Source organism: Ranitomeya variabilis, chromosome 1 (assembly GCF_051348905.1).
Source record: "Ranitomeya variabilis isolate aRanVar5 chromosome 1, aRanVar5.hap1, whole genome shotgun sequence".
Taxonomy (NCBI): domain Eukaryota; kingdom Metazoa; phylum Chordata; class Amphibia; order Anura; family Dendrobatidae; genus Ranitomeya; species Ranitomeya variabilis.
The window spans coordinates 356,895,006-356,920,375 of record NC_135232.1 but is presented as its reverse complement, the minus strand read 5'-3'; the positions used below and the strand labels follow the sequence as shown (position 1 = coordinate 356,920,375).

The window sequence follows — 25,370 nt, the reverse complement described above, 5'->3', positions numbered from 1 at the left end:
TCTCTACTATTACAGAAGATCAGCTTTCCTCTCTACTCTCAAGATCACATCTTACCACCTGTGCACTCAACCCAATCCTGTCCCACCTCATCCCAAACCTCACCGCAGTCTTCATCCCAAGCCTAACCCATCTCTTCAACCTATCACTAGCATCTGGAGTTTTCCCCTTATCTTCATCACATCCATCCTCAAAAAGCCCTCCCTTGACCCACTCTCTGTGTCTTGCTCTCGCCGCATATCACTTCACCCCTATGCTTCAAAACTACTGAAACACTTCCATCTGTCCTCCCACCTCTCCTTCTGCTCCCTATTTGACTACTTACAATCTGGCTTCCGACCGCATCATTTCACTGAAACTGCCCTGACTAAAGTCTCCAATGACCTACTAACTGCCAAATCCAAGTGACACTACTCTGTCCTACTTCTCCTGGACATGTCATTTGCTTTTGCCACAGTCGACCATTCCCTCATACTACAGATTCTCTCATCTCTTGGCATCACAAACGTGGCCCTATCTTGGATCTCTTCACACCTAACAGACCGGACATTCTGCATCTCCCATTTACACACCACCTCCTCATCTCGCCCCCTATATGTGGATGACCCGCAAGATTCAGTTCTATGACCCCTGCTCTTCTCCATCTACTCCTTCGGCCTGGGACAGCTTATAGAGTCCCATGGCTTTTAATATCATCTCTATGCTGATGTCGCACTTATCTAACTCTCTGGACCCGATATCAACTCCTTACTAACCGGAATCCCACAATGTCTGTCTGCTATTTCATACTTCTTCTCTGCTATATTTCTAAAACATAACATGGACAAACAGAATTCATCATCTTTCCCCCATTTCGTTAAACTTGCCCTACAGACACCTTGGAGTAACCCTGGAATCTAATCATTCCTTCAAACCACATATTCAAGCCCTTTTCACTTCCTGCCAACTCCAACTCAAAAATATTTCCCGGATCCATACATTCCTTAATCAAGAATCTTCATAAACACTAATGCATGCTCTCATCATCTCCTGCCTTGACTACTGCAACTTCCTGCTCTGTGGCCTCCCTTCTAACACTCTAGCACCCCTCCAATATATCTTTAACTCTGCTGCCCGACTAATCCACTGGTCCCTCCGCTATTCCCTGGCCTCTCCTCTCTGTCAATCTCTTCACTGGCTCCCCATTGCCCAGAGACTTCAGTTCAAAACCTTGACAATGGCATACAAAGCCATCCATAATCTGTCTCCTCCATACATCTGTGACCTAGTCTCCCAGTACTCACCTGCATGCAAACTCTGATCCTCCCAAGATCTCCTTCTCTACTCCCCTCTTATCTCCTCTTCCCACAATTGCATACAAGATTTCTCCGGTGCATCTGAGTTGCCCCGTCAGGGCCGTGCTGTTCACAGGGGGATGTCAAGGTGGTAACCCAGTCCGTGGCCCTGGGCGCCCATGTAAAAGGGAAAGGTCTTTAAAGGGAATAAAGTTTATGTTCGTGACGCCACATGTGATGTTCGGTCAGTAGGGAACAACGCTGCTTTAAGGGGTCCTCTGGGGTGATGTTATGGCAGCTAGATGGTATACCTTCTCACAGGTGAAGTTTATCCCCAGGGCTCCCAATGTGTAGACAGTAGATGGTGAATGGCGCAGTAAAGAATGAGGACAAAGGGTTGCAGTCTCTTTACCTTGTATACTGTCGACTTCAGGCAGCCACAGTCCAGAGCACCAGATCACAGGTCAGGCAGGGTCTGGCTGGCTTGGAGGCAATTTAGGAGTCCCCTCATCCAGGTGGAAATCAAAGCCTTCCTCTAGCGCCATGGTGTTGTAGTCCTTTACTGCCTATAGCTTCACATAAGGTCCTCACAGATGTTCTTTCTCTCTGTTCCCCGTATAAGATAGGACATGACCTGTATGACTGGTGATTTGAGGTGGTTTATAGGGACTCTAGCATGCCCCAGCCTCTAAGGGTGTCACCGTGCCTCCTGGGTACTAAGGCGGACAGGGAATGTGGAATTCAGCTGTCCTGCCGGTCTCTGATGTAAGTCGTGGAGAGCCTTACGATCCTCGGTGTTCCCGCTACCGGTCTCTGCGCCTCAGAAGGAGGCAGCCTGCTCGGGGCTGGTCTCCCCCTGGTATCCTCTCCTGTGCATTGCTCTCCTGCACGTTCACTGCAATGCATTCGGCTTTCTGAATGTCTCTTTCCAGGAACTGCTGCACTGTGGCTACACAGCTCCGTAAACCCTCTTCTGCCTCAGACTGATCCAGTCTGTTTCCTGGCAAGAACTGACTGAATGATGTTCTTTCCTTCTCAGTTTCCTCTTTCTGCCAGGAGCTACAGACTCCCACGTCTGCTTAGCTATTCTCCTATCGTACCAGCTCCGCCTCAGCTGATGTTCCACGACAAGGTCTCTTCTGGCAATCTCTCTCTCTAGCACGTCTTACTGCTGCCTTCCCCTCTGTCTCTCTGACAGGAACTGACTGGACATTTCTGGAACTGACTGACTTTCCCTACAGACTACTATATATATATATATATATATATATATATATATATATATATATATATATATAGGGAGCCACCTAGTAAATAGGATCAAAAGCTCCCCCTGGTGGCCTGGAGTGTGAATGTGTTGCATGTGTGTGGTACCTGGTTACAGTTATCCCTTCTTGCCTTCAAGCATAACATCACTCTCCCTGTGAGGAATGCAATGCTACTGTGACGACCAGGACCTTGGGGCACCACACATCCCCCTACTATGCAACTCTTTAACCCAACAGATCAGACTCTCGTGTACCATAGAAACTTTCAAAAGGAACCTGAAGGCTTACCCTTCTTACAAGCGATGATGTGAGTATGGTTTAATTTAGATTAAAGGAGTCTGTGCCATTATATAGATTAAAGGACTTTATTCTGGATGTGTTTTTTTTAATACAATATCGCCATGGGGTTAGTAATGGGGTCATCTTATAAACGCCTCTCCATTACTGACCTCTGGGCTTGATGTCACCTGGCAATACAAAGGTGACATCAAACCCACAAATATGAACCCCACTTCCAACCATGACAGGGCAAGTGGGAAGAGCCAGGCAAAGTGCCAGAATTGGCGTATCTAATAGATGCACCTTTCTGAGTGAAGGCAGGCTGCTATTTTTAGGATAGTGGGGGCCAATATCCATGGCTTCTTACAAGCCTGAGGATACTAGACCCCGCTGTCATCTTTAGCTTTGCTGGTTGTCAAAAATGAGGGGACCCCACACTGTTTTTTAAATTGTTTATTTACATAATAGAAAAAACAGCTTGGGGACCCTCTATTCTTGATATTCTTGATAACCAGCTTTGCTAATGCTGACAGCTGACGGTTGCAGCGTTCAGCTGTCAGTTTTGCCTGGCTAGTTATCAAATCTACTGGTTAACCCACGTAATTTTTAAAAATGTTTATAGCGTAATTGATGCTACTTTTCCTGGTGTCTGCCCTAATTTGAGCTATTTTGACAGCTTTTGGGCCCCTCTGAAGATATTGTCTATATGTTTGGTTTTGCCTCCCATTGAATTCAATGGTGTTCAGTTATGTTCGGAGAACATCGGGAAGTTCGGCGAACATAGCCTAACTGAACCTTAAAAGGTTGGCTCATCACTAGTCTTAAAGGGATAATGTCAAGGAAATCCTTTCCTAAGAATAGTACTACAAAATCATAACAGCCTCTGAACTTAATACACACAGATGTTTGTGGCCCAATGAGTACTCAAACACCTAGAAAGAAGAGATTTTTTTCTTACATATATCGACAATTATTAGTGATGAGCGAGTATACTCGTTGCTCTGGTCTCCCCGAGCATGCTCAGCTGGTCTCCGAGTATTTTGGCGTGCTCGGAGATTTAGTTTTCGTTGCCTCAGCTGCATGATTTGCGACTGCTAGACAGCTTGAATACAGGTGTGGAATGCCTGTTTGTTAGGGAACTCCCACATGTATTCAACCTGTCTACAAGTCGCAAATCATGCAGCTGAGACAACGAAAACTAAATCTCTAAGCACACCAAAATACTCGGAGATCAACCGACCATGCTCGGGGAGACCCGAGCAACAATGCTACTCGCCCATTAATAATGATTGTTCAAGATGCACAGTTGTCTATTTGAGTCACCGCAAACATGAAGTTCCAGAGAAACTTGAAATATATCTCGCTGAAGTATAGAACGCATTTGGGAGAGCCAAAAATTTTGCATGCATATAATAGAACTGAATATACAAGTAATGAGACATAAAACATTTTAAGGAAAAATTGCATCGTGTTTTAGACCACTGTACCATACAACACTGAGCCAAATGTTGTAGCAGAAAGAAGAAACCACTTTGTGAAAGTGGAAGAAGTATATATTTGACGCAGATTTGCCAACAACATATTGAAGTAAAACAATCATGATGATATCTTGCTGTCTTCATAACAGACTGCCAGGTAAAGCTACTGAGAAAACTTTATTTGAGCAATGGAACAGTAAGAAGATGAACATATAAAGATATTTGGAAGTATAGTGTTTGTACATATTCCCAAAGAAAAACTTACCAAGTAGGAAAATGCAAAAATCAAAGAAGGTTTCAAGGTGGGCTACAGTGAAGCCCAGAAGGGATATAGAATCCTGCCCCCAGAAACAAGCAAGGTCACAATAAGCAGAGGCGTAATGATTGATGAGAACTTCACTGCTCAAGTTTTATGACCTCATACCAGTAGTCCAGCTGCAACAACAACAATCTCAATCACAATTTCAAAATCACAAGAAAAGGGATGTGCAAGTTTGGTTAGGTTCTTCAACCACTGAAGAAGCAACAGAAAAATCAGGTGAAGCGGTAGTCAGGAAATTGTCGAGATCAAACAAGGGTATACCAGCTTAGCATCTAACCTAATTTGTGAAAACACTTTCTGAGTTGCAGTCATGGGATGAGATACTACAACCTGTCCATGATAAACTGGAGTAGATTAATGCTGCTAATGAAGAAATGAAGTCCCTTCATGAACTTCAAACTTGGAAACTCACCAAATTACCACAAGGCAAGAAAGCAATCAAATGTAAATAGATTTTTAAACCAAGTATAACTCTGAAGGCAAGGTTCACAGATTTAAACCAAGATTAGTTGCAAAAGGATATTCTAAGAAATATGGTGAAGATTATGATGCCACATTTTCTCTACTGTAGTTGCTAAGAAGACAACATTCAGGACTGTAATGGCTATAGTGCTGTACAAAAAAAAGTTTGTCAGACATTTGGACATCAAAACTTCCTTTTTAAATTGTGACATTGAAGAGGACTTGTACATGACTTAACCTGAGGGTTATATCAAAGAGCATCTAGCTTGCAAACTACAAAAATCTCTTTATATTCTTAAGCAAGTGGCAAAAGCATGGACACAAAAATGAACAAAGTCTTATTGGAAGAAGGATTTTTAGGAGGTCAAACAGATCCATGTTTATACACAAAATGTACAGATGGAAAGTGGATGAATATTCTCTTATATGTGGACAATGTGATTATTGGTTCATCAAGAGGAAACAGAAATTGCAAAGATGACTGAAATTCTGAATCAACATTTTGAAACTATAGACCTTGGAAATGTGACATATTATCTGGGAATTCAGGTCCAAAGAGAAGAAGATGGAAGCTTTCTTCTAAACCAAAGTGCAAAATTCAACTAAATTCTGAATCAGTTTGGAATGTCAGGAGCCCATGGTATATCAACCCTAATGGAACCATCCTACTTTAAAATTGGAAGGAGAAGATGATCTGTTACCTAACAATGAAAAATACTGACAGGCCGTGGGAGCACCTCTATACATAGCAACTATGACTCGACCGGAAATCACAGCAACAATTGGAATTCTCTGCAGATATGTGGAAAAAAATGCTCCAAAAAGAGTGGAATGCTGTTAAGAAGAGTTCTTTAATATTTAAAAGAGACTCAAGACATAAATTTAAGAATATCTGCAACTAAGATACTGCCACTGAGATCTAAAACTCACAGGCTATGTGGCTGCAGACTAGGCTGGTGACTTAAGCGATCATAAATAGACAAATGGTTATTTGTTCAATCATGGGGAAAGTTCAATTTCTTGGTCAAGCAGAAGACAGGTGTTTGTAACCTTGTTACCTACAGAAGAAGAGTATGTGTCTGCAGCCCACACAAGTCAAAAGGTTATTTGGTTAAACCAATTATTTAGCAATCTTGGCAAGCCATCAACTCAACCAACCGTAATTTATTAAGACAACCAAAGACGCATTAACCTTGCACGCAGTGAGAAGATCAATGTGAGAACCAAACACATTGACGTTACACATCAGCTGCGTGATTTCATAGAATGTAGCATAATTGAGTGTATTTATTGCCACTCTGACCAGATGATAGCTGATGTTATGACAAATCCACTACCAAGAGCCAAATTTGAAGAAATTCAGAACCACTATGGGACTAAGGCTATTTTCACACTAGCGTCGTACGACGCACGACGAATTGCGTCGTTGCGACGTACCGACGCAAGCAGTGAAAGTGCCGCACAACGCAGGCAGCGGATGCTGTTTTTCAATGCCCCATTGTAAGGTGCGGGGAGGAGGGAGAGGAGTTCCGGCCGCGCATGCGCGGTCGGAAATGGCGGACACGATGCACCAAAGAACGTTACATGCAACATTTTTTGGTGGCAACGGACCGATGCAACACGACGCAACCGTCGCACGACGGTTGCGACGTGTGGCAATGCGTCGCACTGCGTCGCTAATGCAAGTCTATGGAGAAAAAATGCATCCTGCTAGCACTTTTGCAGGATGCATTTTTTCTACAAAACGACGCATAGCGTAGTGCAGTGCACGATGCTAGTGTGAAAGTAGCCTAACAGGATAACTAGTTGTTGAGTGGGGGTGTTGGAATAAGACTTATTATTGCATATATTGCAACAACTGTTTAATAGCACGAGTTTCTGTCTCCAGCAATAGTGTTATACTGCCAGTAAAGCATTGTTAAAAAATGACTTTCCTGCTCAGTGTGTGTATAACTGGAGCACAGTTTTACTTTCGCTTTGCCAACTACTACTTCTCACAAAGTTTAACAAAATACTGTTATTACATTTATATAATAAAATCTCAATACAATCTAAACTGTAAATACATGATGTCAAGAATGGCATCGCTTGTGATTTATGCCTGCATTTACAGAGGTTGTGTTTTCATTCATGTAGTGAAGAAGACGCACAGAGCACCACATTTAATCAACACTAGACAATATTTTTGGCATAAGTAGGCTGAAAGATTTATTGAAAGGTCTAGAGATGAGCACAAACAATGTAAATTAAATTAAAATTACATGATTAAACTGTCAGCGAATAATATGAACTAATCCATGTTTTAAATAGGTTTGAGAAGCACAAACTATACAGAAAATCAATCTTTAAAGATAGCTAGAGTAAATTGAGATCTCAGTGAAAGTAATTGCACTTAGATACAGCATAATTATTCCACAGTAAATTCTGAAATACTCACGTTTTACTAATAATATACTGTAGAGGTTAAAATTTAACATATTGAGTTTCTTTCATATTTTGACCTAAGTGACTATTTTTTAGACTTACTCTGTAGCGTATCTGTCTTTATAGCTGACACTTCAAACTAAGCTATCAATATGGAAGCGCCTGTAGTGAAAAAGGTGTACCTGCCTGTCACTTACTTACTCATGTTTGAGTATACTGTATCTTTTTATGTATTGTTCATTGATTGCGGTTTCCTTTAACCCTTATTTCCCAAGTAATCAAGGGTTCAAGAAATCATACTTAATTAGATATTTGATTTTTAATGATACTTGCTGTTCTGATGATACTTCATTTTGTTCCAAATTAACTATGACCATATTATGACTCAGCATTGCAGAGAGATAAAGATGTTTCTCACAGACCCATAGACTTGTATTGCCCTTGTCATCTATTCTGCAAAAAAAAAAAAAAACACGTCTCTGTGTGTTTTGCAAGGTCACATACTATGTGTGAAATCATGGCAGCATAGCTTATAATGGGTACTTGTGGTATCTGTGAAAAAACTGGATACCAGAAACACAAACATGTGAAGGAGGCCTAAGATATAGTATGTACAGTACTTTGCAAATGTTTTAGGCAAGAGGGGGAAAATGCTACAAAGTAAGAATTATAATACGTACAGTATGTTATCCATTATTATATGGAAGGTACACTTCTTGTAGTGTATGTTTCACCTGCCCCTTCCTCAGCTTAGTCTATAGCCATTTTACAATATATAAATGATAATGTTAGTGACTAAATATGAATAATGAATCGCAGCACTTGTTCTGTTTGCTTCTTGTTTGTTAAAATGATGGAAGTTGTAAAGAAAGCATGCTCTACTGCCACCCTGTGGCCCTTTATAGAAATTGCAAAAATGTTGATGAAATAAAGAAAATAAAGAAATATATGGCTTATCTTCTTTAAAATAAGTTATAAGAAAATATGACATCTCCATGGTTTCTAGATTCCCTGGCAACTTGGAGAACAAATACTTGCTCAGCATTTATTTTTCAACTGAATCAATATGGGGACTTTGTAAATCTTGCTAAGGCCATGGTCACACGAGCATATAAAAAGTAGGTCAGATTTTTTTCCAGGACAATGGATAAAGTGATAATGGATAAGGTATTCTGTGTGTAATGCGGGTGCAATCTGAGTATGCGATTATTTTCTGGCATGGTACCATATGCCATCTGTATGCTATGCAATTTTAAACACGCGTTTTCAATTAAATACATTGTTAACTTAAGGGCTCGTTTTATTCTAACCCTATAAAACACACTCACTAAGGCCCACACTGGGAGCACATCCATAATATTGTAAGGATATCCTTTACATTATTTTCCTTGGGTCTGGTTTCCTACGTTTGGTTAATAAGTACGTCTTTCCATTTGATGTTCAACCAGACTGAGCATGTTCTATTCCACTAGGTGCTGTCTACAGTAGACAGTTTGGTGAGCGTCACACAGTAATCGTGGATCCGAGGAGGCGGCACTGACTGTGGGTGCATCCACTAATCAGTAAACGGACCACAAAAGGCTACTTCCAGCAGCTGCATTTGGAGCTATGCCACCATCCAGACAACCAGCTTGTCTGTTCAGCTTCAACGGAAGATGCTGCTTCATATACTATTCTACAGGGTGGGCCATTTATATGGATACACCTGGGTGGGCCATTTATAAAGTTGGATCCAAAATGGCCGACTTCAAAATGGCCGCCATGGTCACCACCCATCTTGAAACGTTTTCCCCGTCCTATAATAGCTAATGTGCCACAAACAGGAAGTTGGTATCACCAACCATTCCATTTTATTTAGGTGTATCCATATACATGGTCCACCCAGGTGTATCCATATAAATGGCCCACCCTGTATATAAAGATTCATTTTAGAGTACATCTGGCCATGTGTTCCATAATCATTGGTTTTATTCACATTGCTGTTGGCAAGCCCTAACAGTTGATGTTTAAGGATGTTAGGCCAGGCTCATCCCATTTCTGCTATTTTGGTATGGTTGTAGTGGTCTTCTTATATTGGCATGTCAGTACATAACAAATGCAACAATTTACCATCCCAAATTTGCATTATATGCGTTACCACCATTACCCATATTATTGATTTAATTGTTTCTTGAATAACACAACTGTTTTTGCACAGAATGGCCAGTGGCTTCCATGATGCATTTACTGATTTCAGTTACTTATGTTTGTTTCTTCTCTTCCTTTCCTTTAGGTTTCTATTCACTGGACTTTCATCTGCAGCAATATGTTTGGAGTTCCTCCTGGGCATGTCCATCTTCTCTGGAATAGTTTGTGCTACATGCTATGAGATATGGAACAAACTCCAACAATCAGTTATGTCGGAGCCAATGCCACAAGACTGGGAATGGATTGCCTGTGCTTTTATGCAAGTATATGAAGTATATCCACTTTGTGAGAATTTCAATCTCACTTTTTTCTGGGGGACACAGAACCCAAACTCAGGCCCAGTGTATTTTACAACGCAATGTGAGTGGCAGCAAGTGGCTGGCTGATACACCACAAACTAAGAGGACTGAGGTATATCCACTGTTTGAGAATTTCAATCTCACTTTTTTTAGGGGGAGACTGAATCCATTCTCAGGCCCAGTGTATTTTACAACGCAATTTGAGTGGCAGCAAGTGGCTGGCTGATATACGACAAACTAAGAGAACTGAAGTATATCCACTTTGTGAGAATTTCAATCTCACTTTTTTGGGCGGGAGACAGCACCACAACTCAGGCCCAGTGTGTAACACAACGCAATGTAAGTGGCAGCAAGTGGCTGGAAGATATCTGAAAAATCCAAGGACTGTAGTACAATTTCAATCTCCCTACAATGATCTCAGGACAAGTATGGCAGCAATAAAAAGGACTGCTGCACACAAAAGTGTGGACAAATAAACAAGATAACTGCAGAAAGGAGCAACAGGATTTTTGCTTTTAAAAAAGCAGTTGGTTTGCACAGCAGCGGTGCAAACAGCAATGCAGCTATCAGGGAGCCTTATAAGGCAGCCTAATAAGCTGCAGAGCTGATGAACAAAGATATAGCCTCCACTGTCCCTGCAAAACAAAGGTGGTGTTGGACAGTGGAAATCGCTACAGCACAAGCGGTTTGGGGGTTAATCTTCCCTCCCTAACTATATCCCTGCTTCTGACGAAGCTGCAGCAACCTCTCCCTATACTGAGATCGGCAGAAGTAAGATGGCGGTCGGCGTGCACGCCCCTTTATAGCCCCTGTGACGCTGCAGAAAGCAAGCCAATCACTGTCATGCCCTTCTCTAAGATGGTGGGGACCGAGACCTATGTCATCACGCTGCCCACACTCTGCGTCCTCCTTCATTGGCTGAAAAATGGCGCTGAAAGCGTCATACGAAACGCGACTTTGGCGCGAAGATCGCCGACCTCATGGCCGATCCCACAGTGGGATCGGGTTGGGTTTCACGAAACCCGACTTTGCCGAAAGTCGGCAATTTTTGAATTTGTCCCATCCGTTTCGCTCAACCCTAGCAAAGAATTGAAATGATCCCTTTTTGCTGATGATATCCTCCTAACACTCACGACGCCTCATACATTGCTCCTCAGCCTCTTCATTGTTTTAAAATTTGGCCAATTATCAGGGTATAAAACAAATACAAGTGAAACTAAAGCCCTTCCACTTAATATAAATGACTCCCATTTAGATCACGTCCAGAGTAACTTTAAATACCACTGGCGCAGCCACCTTCTCTCAAAAACCTAGGAATTAATCTCACAATCTTGTATGCTACTTTATACGAGAACAATTTCCCTCCATTATATACAGAAATGCAATCCTTATTGACAAAATGGAAATCACTCCCTCTCTCACTATTTGGACGCATTTCAGCAATAAAAATGACTATCCTCCCAAAAATGTGTTATCTTTTTGAGACTTTACCCATATCAAGTCCCACTCAGAGATTTACGTGCTTTTCAAGCACTCACTTTAAATTTCATATGGGCAGGACGATGTTATAGAATTCCATTGTCGGTAATGTTGGCTGATAAAACGATGGGAGGTCTAGTGGCACCCAACTTTGTTCATTATTATTGGGCATCGCACCTCAGCACGATCCCATTGTAGTCTTCTAAATCTGCCTATATGAAATGGATGGAGATTGAATGATTATGGTTAGCCCCAGCTTCCTGATCTGGAATGGGGCTTATAATCCCCCTTCAATAGACCTATTGGGTCCAATGATGCATACCAGAAATATAAGCACGGTCTGCTCTAAAAAATTCAATCTGACATCAACAAATTCTATTCTTACTTCCTTCCTTTTCTGTCCGCATTTCCCTGAAAGTTTAACTGGAGCGCCCCCAGACGCAGGGCCGCGGGGTGTTCGGTACCGGGCCTCTCTGCCTCGGTCCTGGGGTTGTCACGGTGGCTAGACCCGGTCCGAGACCCTGCTAAGGGGCGTCCAATGAATGGTGTGATGGTAGTGCGGGGTGCAAGGCGCGATGAATAACGAGGACACAGGGTTGCAGTCTCTTTACCTCTTTACTGAAGGCTTCAGGATCCGCAATCCAGAGTACTGCTAACAGGGCTGGCTGAGACCGGCCGGTCCGAAGGCACATCCAGAGTTCCCTTTGCAGGTGGAAATCAGTGCCTACCTCCTAGCGCCTGTGTGTTGTAGTACCTCCCTGCTGAGCACCACGGGATAGTCCTCACAACTGTTGTGTCTGTTTCAGATGTTCTTTCTCACAACTCATATCTGTTCTGATGTTCTTCTCCGTCCCCCAGATGATATGGATAGGACGCACCCGTATGACGGGTAGGCTTGGAGTTCTTCCGGGACCCTAGCGACGCCCCTCTCCCACAATTGCCCCCTATGTCTGCTTAGGTGATTTAGGTGAGACAGCCAACCTAAAATTAACTGTCCTACCGCTGTTTGAAGTAATGCTTGGAGCCTAATACTTCCTCGGCGTTCCGGCCACCGGCTACGCGCCTCAGTAGGATGTTGCCACGATCTTAAGGCACGACTCCTACTGGCTTTATCTCCTTTTTGCTGCGATCTCGTTTCTCACTTCTCCACAGTAAACCTCGCTTCTTTTCCTTTCTTAGGATGCAACCGCAACGGGTGCAGGCGCGGCTCCATAACGATCTGTTATGTTCGCTAGGCCACTGTCAGGATGCCACCCCTGACAGAGACCCCCCTGAATCTTCCCCTGCAACACCCTCTGCCACAGGATGTTGCCTGGATCCAACCCAGTCAGCTTCTGACTAACTTCCTATCCGGCCCCCAGTTTTACCAGATTGTGAGGAGTGGCCTAATACATAGAACCCTTTGCTCCCCCTGGTGGCCAGAGTGTGATGTGTAATGTGTGACTGTGATACCTGGTCAGGTGAACTCCTTAAGTGCAATCAGACGTACCATCACTCCCCTTAGTGGCGGAGCGTCAGTACTGCAACGACCAGGACTCTGGGGCGCTGCACTACCAACTGATTTACAGGGGTATGGACCCAATCTGACTTGTTTAACATCTCTTACATAATCAGCTATAAAAAGCGAATTCTACATTCCTATGATGAGCAGAAAACAAAATTCTCATTCTCTTACATTATTTCAATATATTAAAATTAGGCACTTTGCCTCATCATTATTCCACGATCTACAGACCTCCATTCCTACCTTCTTCGATAGACTGTGCAAGAATAGTTCAACAACAAGAGGTTTAATATCTAGTATTTACAATATTCTATAGGCTCCTGACACATATTTCCTAACTAGACACTCTTATATGCTCAAATGGGAAGAATATTTGGGTAAAACGCTGCCTGTGGTAGAGTGCAGAAATGTTTGGACCAGATCAGCCAAGACTGCATCTTGTATTTCATACAAAGAGAACCAGTACAAAATTCTTCATCTCTGGTACCATACGCCTGAATTTTAACATCAAATGGACCCATCTATTCCTTTTCTTTGCTGGCATTGCATCCTGTCTAGAGGTTCTATATTTCACATTTTTTGGAACCATACACAGATTAAACCATTCTGGGTGATAGTCCAACTCCTCTCCAACTCCTCATTAAGCAAGTTTTTGAAATGGATCTCCCATTAAGTTCTCAGCTATTTATATTAAATATTTGCCCTGAATCAATTTCCAAGAGATCCATTAGATTGTTTTTACATACAGTATGTTAAGAGCAGCACACTGTTTGATTGCCTACCATTGGAAACAAACCTCTCAGCCTTCCCAACTAAATCTATATACTCGCAGTAAGGATATCAGGAACTTTGGATATCGGGAACTGGGCAGTCCTTAACGAAAACACGGTAGAGAGATTTAACCTTATTTTGTCTCCTTGGGATTCCTTTTGGGCAATGATAAATATATGACCTCTATGAGATGGATATAACTAGGTCATAACATTCCACATAATTTCCCCCTCTTTCCTTTTTTCTGAGTTTGTGTGTTTATTCGTAAAATTTAACTTTTTATCTACTTGAAAATGTTTAACTATTTTTATAGTATAAGATTGGTTGTTAACTTATAAATGATAGTGAAAAATCTAAAATGCCTAATTATTTTTTCTTTTCTTGTAAAATTTGAAAAATTTAAATAAAAATTACAATTTAAAAAAGATTATTTTTCTGAGATAAGCTCCTTGGGCTCCTGCATCTTTTCTTAACCAGCAGAAGGAAAGCCGAAGGCTAGGGGCAGATGTTTATAGCCTGGCAAGGGGGTAAAACCCATGGAGCTTCCCAGGCTATTAATATCAGCTGACAGCTGTATACTTAGCCATTACTGGCTATTAAAATGGGGGACCCCAAATAATTATTATGTAGGGTCCCCCTATAATTAATAACCAGCAAAGGCTAGGCAGACAGCTGCAGGCTGATATTAATAGCATAGGAAGGGGTCATGGATATTGGCCCCCTCCCAGACTAAAAATATCAGATCTCAGTTGCCCCAGAAAAGGAGCATCTATTAGATATGCCTAATCTGGTGCTTAGCCTTGCTCTTCCCACTTGCCCTGTAGCGGTGGCAAGTGGAGTAATGGTTGGGAGGGGTTGATGTCACCATTGTATTGTCATGTGACATCAAGCCTTGAGGATAGTAATGGAGATGCCCCCATTACTAACCCCATAGTGATATTATAAAAAATCACACACCCAGAATAAAGTCCTTTAATTGAAATAATGACACAACTCCTTTATTGAATCTAAATTAAACCATACTCGCCAAACGCCTAATTCACTGGAGCCAACGTCTCCTATAGCAAAAATAAAATAATAAATCACAATATTCCTCACCTGTCCGCCAAGAAGAAAATAATCCATAATATCCCAGGATGATCCTGATTGACTTTGAGAGCAGTCACTGATTTAGTTTCTCATCAGCCGGCACCTGCTGACCAGCAGTAAGCTTTTTGCTGTGGTTCAGCACATGTCTGCAGGGTCATGCCAAAATTTGACAGCGTGACCCCACAGGGCTCTTACGGCAGTGACAATCTACTGGCAGTAACATTACCACCGATCAGAACCTCTATGCCGGTGTTTCCCACACTGTCACTGTCACGCTGGGTGAAAGACAAGTATGTGCACAACAAAGGGGAGAGGGATGGTGGAGCCCAAGCACTAGGGAAGTGGGGAATGGAGAACCCTAAGCAGACCTAGGCAGATCTAACAACATCCTGTTTGCCCTAACCGTCCCTATATAGTTTCTGCACCTATCGCCGAGCAGGAACCTAATCCAAATACAACTAAAGACAGAGAGGGTAGATGAATGAGGGGAACACTTAGCTTGAGAAGACAATTGAGATGTCATGCCAGTAATCCTCCAAGAATCCTAGGAGAAGGAACTAACAGACTGTTAGTACTTCTAACTAGAAAAAGACAAGTAAGAGCTAACACCAGCACCATATTTAAACCTACTGAACAGGTGTGGAATTAGTAACATAAGATGGAGGTAACTGTTGGGTCCTAGAGGGAAAAGGATTTTGCTCCATAAGAGATATTCAATCAAGAAGGTGCTTGAGCTAATCGCAAAGAGCTTCTACATCGAGATCCATGATGACAGTCTGTCACACCTGACACACCTGTAACAGTGACACAGTGTGGGAAACACCGGCGTTTGTGCTGTGTATGACATTGGGCTATATTCGACCATTAAACTGACGAATATTGCGAATTCGGCTATCATGATCCGAACCGAATATTGAAATATTCTCTCATCTCTACTGTGTGGTCTCTTTTACCCTCTACTTCTAGGTCTCCCATGGCCAAAAAGACACAAACCTGTTCTGGACTGAAGATCTGGAGAAGTACTCCGTTGGGGTTCAGGTTGTCACGAGAGGTGCATTGCTTTCGTTCGTCCTGTCCTGTCTTCTACTTCCCCCGCTAATCTGCCTGACCTGCCAGCTGCATTTTGGAGGTATGCAGACATCTTTGACAAGAAAGAGGCTGAGACCTTGCGACCTCATAGGCCGTATGACTGCCCAATTGACCTCCTACCTGGTGCATCACCTGCAAGAGGCCGAATCTATCCTCTATCCCAGGCCAAGACTCATGCCATGTCCGAGTATATTGAGAAGAACCTTGCTAGGGGATGTATCTATAAATCTTCCTATCTGGCCAGAGCTGAGTTTTTCTTTGTAAAGAAGGATGGCTTACTGTGACCATGCATTGACTATAGGGGCCTTAACCAGATCACAGTATAAAATAAGTACCCCCTACCTCTGATCTCTGAGCTTTTTGATAGCCTGAAAGGTTCCAGAGTCTTCACAAAATTTGACCTACGAGGGGCTTACATATGGGACCTACCAAATACATGTGTGGTAGCATACATAGACACATCTTGATATTCTCTCCCGATCTACCAACGAAGAGGAGGGAGGTTCGACAAGTTCTGCTAAGGTTAAGAACTAACCGTCTGTATGCCAAATATTAAAAATGCGTCTTTGAACAGACCTCCCTTCTGTTTCTTGGTTACATCGTTTCCAAGACTGGTCTGAAGATGGATCCCAAGAAGGTATCTGCTGTCCTGAAGTGGCTCCGTCCAGACGATCTTTAGGCTATCCAGCAGTTTCTCGGGTTTGAAATTATTATCATCAATTTATTCTGCATTTTTTCCTCCCGGACTGCTCCTATCTCTGTCCTGAACCACAAATGGCCGATCCTAAGAAATGGACTCTAGAGGCAGAAGACGCCTTTGTATCTCTCAAACAGGCATTCTCTTCGGCCCTTGTGCTGCATCATCCAAACCATAACAAACAGGTCATCCTGGTCTAAAGACAGTCTAAAAATAGGAGATACTGTATAGTGGTCTGTCAATTACTGAGCTCAGTTCTCTCAGTATCCATGAATGAATGCCATCTGAGCCGGAGGTTTGTCAATGTTTAATTTGCACAGATGCACACGCACTTCTTTTTGTGTTAAACTAGTTATATCAGGTTGAGAAAGCTACCAGGAGAAACGTACATTGAAGTCCCAAGAGCCACTAGGTACTTACAAATGATAATGGAACTTTCTCTATTTTTCCCCTTTTGTGATGTTTAGTGCCTACCTTATTATTTGACCCATTTTTATAATGGAATATTATGTCTTAATGCATATGTGTATGCACTTTTTCACTATTACTTCTGTCATGGATCATATTTATGGAAGCCCTAATGTTGTATAGCTATTATACCCACTATCAAAACTCTTTGCAGTTAGTTCCTTGTTTAGGACCTGTGTTTCCCCTCTGTGTTTTTACTATTTTCCATTGTTATCTTCCAATAATTTGTTGAAATCATCTTTCCTAAAGTTCCAGGTTTTTTCATTTTCTCTTTTGAATGTGTGATTGAAAATTACATTTAGGCCATGTGCACACGTTCAGTATTTTTCGCGTTTTTTTCGCGTTTTTTCGCTATAAAAATGTGATAAAAACGCGAAAAAAACGCTAACATATGCCTCCCATTATTTTCAGTGTATTCCGCATTTTTTGTGCAAATGTAGCCTTTTTTTCCGCGAAAAAATCGCATCGCGGAAAAAAAAGCAACATGTTCATTAAAATGCGGAATTGCAGGGGATTCCGCACACCTAGGGGTCCATTGATCTGCTTACTTCCCGCACGGGGCTGTGCACACCATGCGGGAAGTAAGCAGATTATGTGCGGTTGGTACCCAGGGTGGAGGAGAGGAGACTCTCCTCCACGGACTGGGCACCATATAATTGGTAAAAAAATAAGAATTAAAATAAAAAATAGTCCTATACTCACCCTCTGATGGCCCCGGAGTCTTCCCGCCTCTGTGCTGCACGCTGGCTTCGGTTCCTGTAGCTGGTGTGCGGTGAAGGACCTTGCCGAATGACGTCACTGTCCTGTGATTGGCCGAGACCGCTCACGTGACCGTGACGTCATGGAAGGCCCTGCGCGCACAGACCAGCTATAGGAACGGACGCCGGTGAGGAGATCTGATGTCTGCGGGTGAGTATAAGCATTGTTTTTATTTTTTTTATTATTTTTAAACGTTCTATCTTTTACTATAGATGCTGCAAAAGCAGCATCTATAGTAACAAGTTGGTCACACTTGTCAAACGCTATGTTTGACAAGTGTGACCAACTTGTCAGTCAGTTTTCCAAGCAATGCTACAGATCGCTTGGAAAACTTTAGCATTCTGCAAGCTAATTACGCTTGCAGAATGCTAAAAAAACGCAAAAAAAACGGAAAAAAAACGCAAAAAAAAAAATGCGGATTTCTTGCAGAAAATTTCCGGTTTTCTTCAGGAAATTTCTGCAAGAAATCCGCAACGTGTGCACATACCCTTAAACTTACCGTATCTGGTCTATTTGACAGAACCAGATGCAGCAGATTACCTCCCCAGGTTGGTTCATCTACCAGCTGAGAAATAATTGTCTTAAACTTTGGCTAAGAACTTGCAGCTTTTAGCACGACCAGAAGATTCTATGCCCCATTGAATAGTCTGGATAGTTAAAATCTCCCATAATAAGAACTGTATTATTATATGCTACCTTTTTAATTTGTTGCAGCATTTCATCCTCTACCTGTTCAGCTATATTAGAAAGCTTGTAGTAAACTCCAATTAGCAGCTTTTCATTACTGCCTTCCCCATGTACATTCACTCATACTGACTCTACATTGTCGCAGCCCCCCCAAATTTTGTCATTGAGTACAGGTTTTAAGTTGGATTTTATGAAAATACATTTGGCACCCCAGGAGTTCGGGTACCACAGTAGTGCTGCCTTCCTCTTGGGGAAGGGAGTGCTATGCCTGGAGAAAAGTGAGATTCCCTTTGGCAGGTTATCACACACGCAACACCTTCCAAATCCAGGCCAGGAGGGGGAGCTCAAAACCCTGTTTTAGGGCAGCTTCCCTGGATAAAGATCCTGCTTGGAGGAGGAGTCAGTTCAGTTTGTACAGACAGTCTGTGAGCGAGGACAGACAGGAAAGGAGCAGAGGAGAGATTCAGGGCTCAAGGAGGCTGAGAATAGGCCTTCAAAGAGTCAGTGCGCAGAGACCGGGTACCGGGAGCCCAAGGCTAGAGTGGAACTACAGGACACTCAGCAGAACCGGAGGGCATAAGATCATACAGACATTGCCCAAATTATGCCTGTGGTACAGCAGCATACAGGAGCCTGGAGTCACCATGTAGAGACCCCAGAAAGTGCTGCCATACAGGTACCTGTCCCAGGACAGGAGAAAGAACTGAAAGAATTAGGACCTTGCTTGGATCACTTCAGGCAGCAAGTGACTTTAGCAAGCGCAGAGTGGAAGACTCCTAACCTGACTTGCCAAGGGGATTCCACTTGTTTCTGGGCTGCCTGGGCTCCTATGTACCTGTTGCCTTTTGCCCTGGACTGTGGCCTGCCCACCACAGTAAACCAGGTAAAGACTTACAACTTGTTTACTCATTTACTGGCAACAGTCATCACCACCATACACCTTAGGATCCCTGGGGACCCCGCTTCACCTGTGGGAAGTGTACCATCAGTGCTGCAATAACATCCCCCAGAAGTCCCCTGTAACGGAGCATCGGTCCCACTATTAACCGAACACCACAGGTGGCATCAGGACAGACTTATAAACATTTTTCCCTTAAAAGACCGTTCCCCTTTAATTGAGTGCCCAGGGCACAGACCGGGTCGCGGCCACCGTGACTTCCCCTTTAAGAAGCCACTGGACCCGGTGCCGAGTACCCCAGGCACTGGTAGGGCGACTCAATACACACACCCCTACCTTTTGTGCCTTCCTAAATGTAGATTAACCCTCTATGTTTGTTACCCAATCACGGCTTTCGGTTTCCGTAATGCCCACCACATGGTATTATGTGACTGACATAAGTCTCTTCAGTTCATTAATTTTGTTTGCAAGACTTCTGACATTTGCCAGCAGATATTTAATACTATTAACACATTTGTTACTCCTACTCAGCTCCCTACTTTCCTTGTATATCCCAGCCCCTCTAAATCCTCATTTATCCCCTACCGTCTCACTCTCTTTGTCTACTCTATCTATCCCCTTATTAGCACAACTACCATCCCTCCAGATCCTAATGTAAAAGCTCAGTTCTCCATGAACCAAAACTCTTCCTTCCTGCACTAATTTCTAAGCCACTTATTTATCTCCCTAAGCTCCTGCTGTCTTTCTAGTGATGCTCATGGAACCAGCAATATTTCGGAAAACACCACCTTGGAAGCGCTGGCCTTCAGCTTCTTTCTGAGTTCCCTGTAATCATTTTTAACCCCTTCATGACCTGAGGTATTTTTGGTTTTGCGTTTTCGTGTTTTGCTACCCTTCTTCCCCGAACCATAACTTTTTTATTTTTCCATCAGTATGGCCATGTGAGGGCTTGTCCTTTGCAGGATGAGTTGTACTTTTGAACGGCACCATTCGTTTTAATGTTTGGAAAATGGGAAAAAATTTAAAAAGGGTGGTGAAATTGCAATACAGTGCAATCCCACAGTTGTTTTTTGTTTTGCTTTTCTACTAGGTTCACTAAATGCTAATACTGACCTGCTATTATGATTCTCCAGGTCATTATGAGTTAATAATATAATAATAATGTAGATGGTTAGCACTCAACTAGGTAGAGCAAAGGTGCCAGTGAAAGGGAACCCAATGTTCCATAAGTCCAAGTTCAATATAGAATCACTGCACTCAGTCGAAAGGTATGCTTTAAAGTGAATCAATTTTATTAACGGTGATAGGTGGAGCGACAGTTTTAGAGACATTTCGGCCGAACCACGGCCTTTATCATATAGTCGCCTAAGGGATCACCGGGTAAGTATTGTCACCGCTATGTAGTATTTCACAATGACGCAATGTGTCCAGTTTCGTGGGCGGTCCAATGAAGGATTTCAGGAAGTCAGGGAAGCGATGTCCTGACAGTAATGCCTGGGAGTCATTGGTGGCGCAGTTGTCATGTGAAGGCACAGCCGTGCCGGTGCAGTGTGTGTTGTGAGTTAATAGACACCAAACATGTCTAGGTTCTTTTTTATCTAAGTGGTGAAAAAAAATTCCGAACTTTGTTAAAAAAAAAAAATTGCACCATTTTCCGATACCCGTATAGTCTTAAAACTTTTCGCAGAAGATAAAGAGCGCAGAGCTAAATGGGAAGCTATGGAGGAATGCAATATGCTGGCTAAAGCCCGGTCCCGCAAAATTAAACCCACGGATAGAGGACCAATAAGACAAGGAACTATGGTCACCTTTAACTTGAACAGAGGATGGGTGTTTATTAAAGAGCATGGAGAGCATACAGAACTCTTTGTCAACCGCAGAGTTGTTGAATCGCATCTCTTAAAGGGACACCCATACCGTGATCTTTATCCAGGAGACAAATTGACATTCACCCGGCACAATGTTGAAAGGTGATATTATGCCCTGAACGTAAAAAGGTAAACAGAAGAGCGTGCCAATACAGGTATAGCAACTGAGAGTAGGGTATATACCAAGGCTACAAAAACCCCTGTTGCTGGACTGTTCACAGAAGAATTGCCTGTTGTGACATATAAAAAGGAACTTCCCCAGTCAGGAATCAGTGGACACCAGGAGCTGCCCTGGAAAAGAAAATAGAGAAAAAGAACCAATAGATAATGACAATTGAGGTGCATAGTTAGTAACCTGGTTTAAAAAGGTTTTGATTATGTTTATTAATGTTTGTTGAAATTTAAAGGATGGTAGGGTAATGAATGGTGCATACCTGAAAACTTTCCATTGTAAATAGTTGGCACCTCTTAAGGTGCCCCTTATTGGTTTTACCACGTGCCGGTAGCGTGTGTAGAACCCTGTTTGCCCTGTTTGCTTTCTAAGACCGAAGGAAAACCGTCTGGCACGGTTGAAGACAAGGTCTGGATGTTATGCCTTGTAGCCAGCCCAAGATCTACGTTGGGTAGTTTATGACGGGTCCCCTGCATCATTGCTGTTGTTCGTGCACAAGGACACCCTATATTAAAATGCTTGCACTTTTCATTTGTTTGCACTTTTTGTAAATTTGTTATGTAATGTTAAAGCCAAGAACCTCCAATAAAGGGAAGCATAAGTTTAATACCTGTTTAACTTGTTGATATGCATATCCAAAAAAAGTTTGCATTATTCTTGACCTGTTATCGTTGTGCTTATTTTCCCAATCCGAGAGTACAGGAGTTAATTCGGGGGTGTAACACCCCAGATAACTGGTTGTTACAGTGATGTTGCCTTCCTTTAGGGGAGGGTGATGTCATGCCTGGAGGCAAGGAGGATTCCCTTTAACAGGTAATACACCTACATGCAACACGTTCTGAATCCAGGCCAGAAGGGGGAGCTCTGAACCCGGATTCAGGGGAGGTTCCCCCAGATATAGATATTCTGGCCTGGAGAAGGAGTTAGTTAGGTGGAGTGAGTTGATAAGAGAAGTTGGAGGAGAGAGGAGTACCACGTGTGGTGTTACAGCTCCAGGCCAGAGAGGAAAAGCAGGAAGGTTGCATTGATAGCAAGTGCCTGAGGGGAGAAGCACAGGAGAACAAATGAGCTGGAAGGGAGCTGCGGTTGCGCTCCTTCCAAGTTGAAGCGCAGGAATCGAGCACCGGGAGACTGAGGCTGCGTAGTACGTTATGTCCCACAGCAGAACCGGAGGAGAGTAGATTTTAAGTTGACTGTCCGCACCCCAACCTGAAGGTACAGCAACACACAGAACCCAAGTCATGATAGAGACTCTGTAAAAAGGCTCGAGTTCCCTACTATGCAGGTACTGTCCAAGGACAGGAGAGACAGGACCTTGACAGAAGCCACAGGCAGCAAGGAACTTGCTTAAAAGTGCAACACGGTAGGCTTACGAACCTCACCTGGGAAAGGGATATGTAATTGCTTCCAGGCCGACCGGACCTCACCAACACCTGTTGCTGGTACTCTGGACTGTGGCTGTCTACCATCAGTAAACCAGATAAAGAGACTGCAACCCTGTGTCCTCATTTATTTTCCGGCACTGCACCATCCTTGCCAAACACACCGGGAGGCCTGGGGACCCAGCTTCACCTGTGGGAAGCCATTCCATCCCTGCTTCCATAACATCACCCCAGAGGACCCCTTTAAGCAGCGTCGGTCACCCCTGACCGAGTACCACAGGTGGCATCACATACTTTTATTATTTCACAAACCCCTTTAAAGACCATCCCTTTTACTTGGGTGCCCAGAGCCATGGACCAGGTCACCGTCACCATGACAATCCCTTTAAGTACCGAACCTGGTACCGAGTACCCCATGGCCCTGGCGGGCATTCCAACAGCGCATGCACAGTGAGCTCTAAACTACTCTCCAGCGTTGCAAGCTGCACATTTACATCCTTTATCTGGGCTTCCAAACATGTAACGTGTTGACATCGAGTGCAGATATGCTCACCCTCAAATGACTGTTCAAGGCATGCATACATCTCACAAGATGCACATTTGGTAACATTGTCCATGCAGCACACATTAAATAGGGATAAATACAACACAAGTAAACGCAAAATGCATTTTTTTTTAGTTTTTAAATTAAGGTCTTTATTATTAAGGGAAAAAGAAATCCAAACCTACAGGGCCCTGTGTGAAAAAGTGATTGCCCCCCCCTTTAAACATAAATTCACATCTTTGGGAAGCTGAGTTCAAATTTCCTTGCCACAACCAGGCCTGATTACTTCCACACCTGTTATCAACCAAGGAATCATTTAAATAGAACCTGTCTGACAAAGTGAAGAAGACCAAAAGATCTTCAAAAGCTGAACATCATGCCGTGAGCCAAAGAAATTTTGAAACAAATAAGAAGCAAAGTATTTGAGATCTTTTAGTCTGAAAAAGGTTATAAAACCTATTATAAAGTTTTGGGACTCCAGTGAACCACAGTGTGAGCCATTACCCACAAATGGCAAAAACATGGAACAGTGGTGAACCTTCCCAGGAGTGGCCGGCCGACCAAAATTATCCCAAGAGCACAGTGACGACTCAACCAAGAGGCCACAAAAGACTGCACAACAGCATCCAAAGGTTTGCAGTTCTCTCTTGCCTCAGTTAAGGTCAGTGTTAATCACTCCACCATAAAAAGAGACTGAGCAAAAATGGCATGCATGGCAGAGTTCCAAAATGAAAACCACTGCTGAGCAATAAGAACATAAAAGCTTGTCTCAGTTTTTCAGAAAATATCTTGATGATCCCCAAGACTTTTGGGAGAATACTCTGTGCAGAGGCGTAGCTAGGGTATTGGTTCAGGGGGGCGAAGCTTCTGAGTGGGCCCCTAACCTGGTAACCTTGATTACAGCTCGGTGATGCGCCCTAATAGTGGAGGAGAACCTCAGCAGATGACTGCGCTATTACTGAAGATAATCTCTATACAAAGACCAACATGGATATTACCTCCATATGGTCAGTGGTAGATACCAGCCCTACAGAACATATAAGAGATCACAGCACAGTTACAGATATTGACTTACCTCTGATGTTCTTTATGATAGAGTCGTCACTTTTCCCATCTGGCCCAGACCGACATGACAGCTTCTCCAGCCAGGACTCGGCTGCAGAGAAAACAACAAAGACACATTTCACTTCTCATATTCCAGCCATCACCATCTATCCCCAACCTGCACAAACTCTTCATCCTGCTGATACCCCAATACTGAGCCACTGCTGCCGTATGTGTCCCTATTACTGCACCTGATACCCCAATACTGAGCCGCTGCTGCCGTTTGTGTCCTTATTACTGCACCTGATACCCCAATAGTGAGCCACTGCTGCCGTATGTGTCCCTATTACTTCACCTGATACCCCAATACTGAGCCGCTGCTGCCGTATGTGTCACTATTACTGCACCTGATACCCCAATACTGAGCCGCTGCTGCCGTTTGTGTCCTTATTACTGCACCTGATACCCCAATAGTGAGCCACTTCTGCCGTATGTGTCCTTATTACTGCACCTGATACCCCAATGCTGAGCCGCTGCTGCCTTATGTGTCCCTATTACTGCACCTGATATGGCAGCAGCGGCTCAGTATTGAGGTATGTGTCCCTATTACTGCACCTGATACCCCAATACTGAGCCACTGCTGCCGTATGTGTCCTTATTAATGCACCTGATACCCCAATACTGAGCCGCTGCTGCCGTATGTGTCACTATTACTGCACCTGATACCCCAATACTGAGCCGCTGCTGCCGTTTGTGTCCTTATTACTGCACCTGATACCACAATACGGAGCCGCTGCTGCCGTTTGTGTCCTTATTACTGCACCTGATACCCCAATAGTGAGCCACTGCTGCCGTATGTGTCCCTATTACTGCACCTGATACCCCAATACTGAGTCGCTGCTGCCGTAAGGGTCCCCATTACTGCCCC

General features: G+C 43.3%; 1 long non-coding RNA gene across 1 annotated transcript in view; it reads right to left on the bottom strand.

Annotated features, from left to right (window-relative positions):
* Positions 1-7,857: 7,857 nt before the first annotated feature.
* The window catches only part of LOC143794019 (uncharacterized), a 100,384-nt gene continuing 82,871 nt past the window's right edge, over positions 7,858-25,370 (bottom strand). The window contains exon 3 of the long non-coding RNA XR_013220384.1: positions 7,858-7,958. This is a non-coding gene — a long non-coding RNA (uncharacterized LOC143794019). The remainder of the gene's footprint in view (positions 7,959-25,370) is intronic.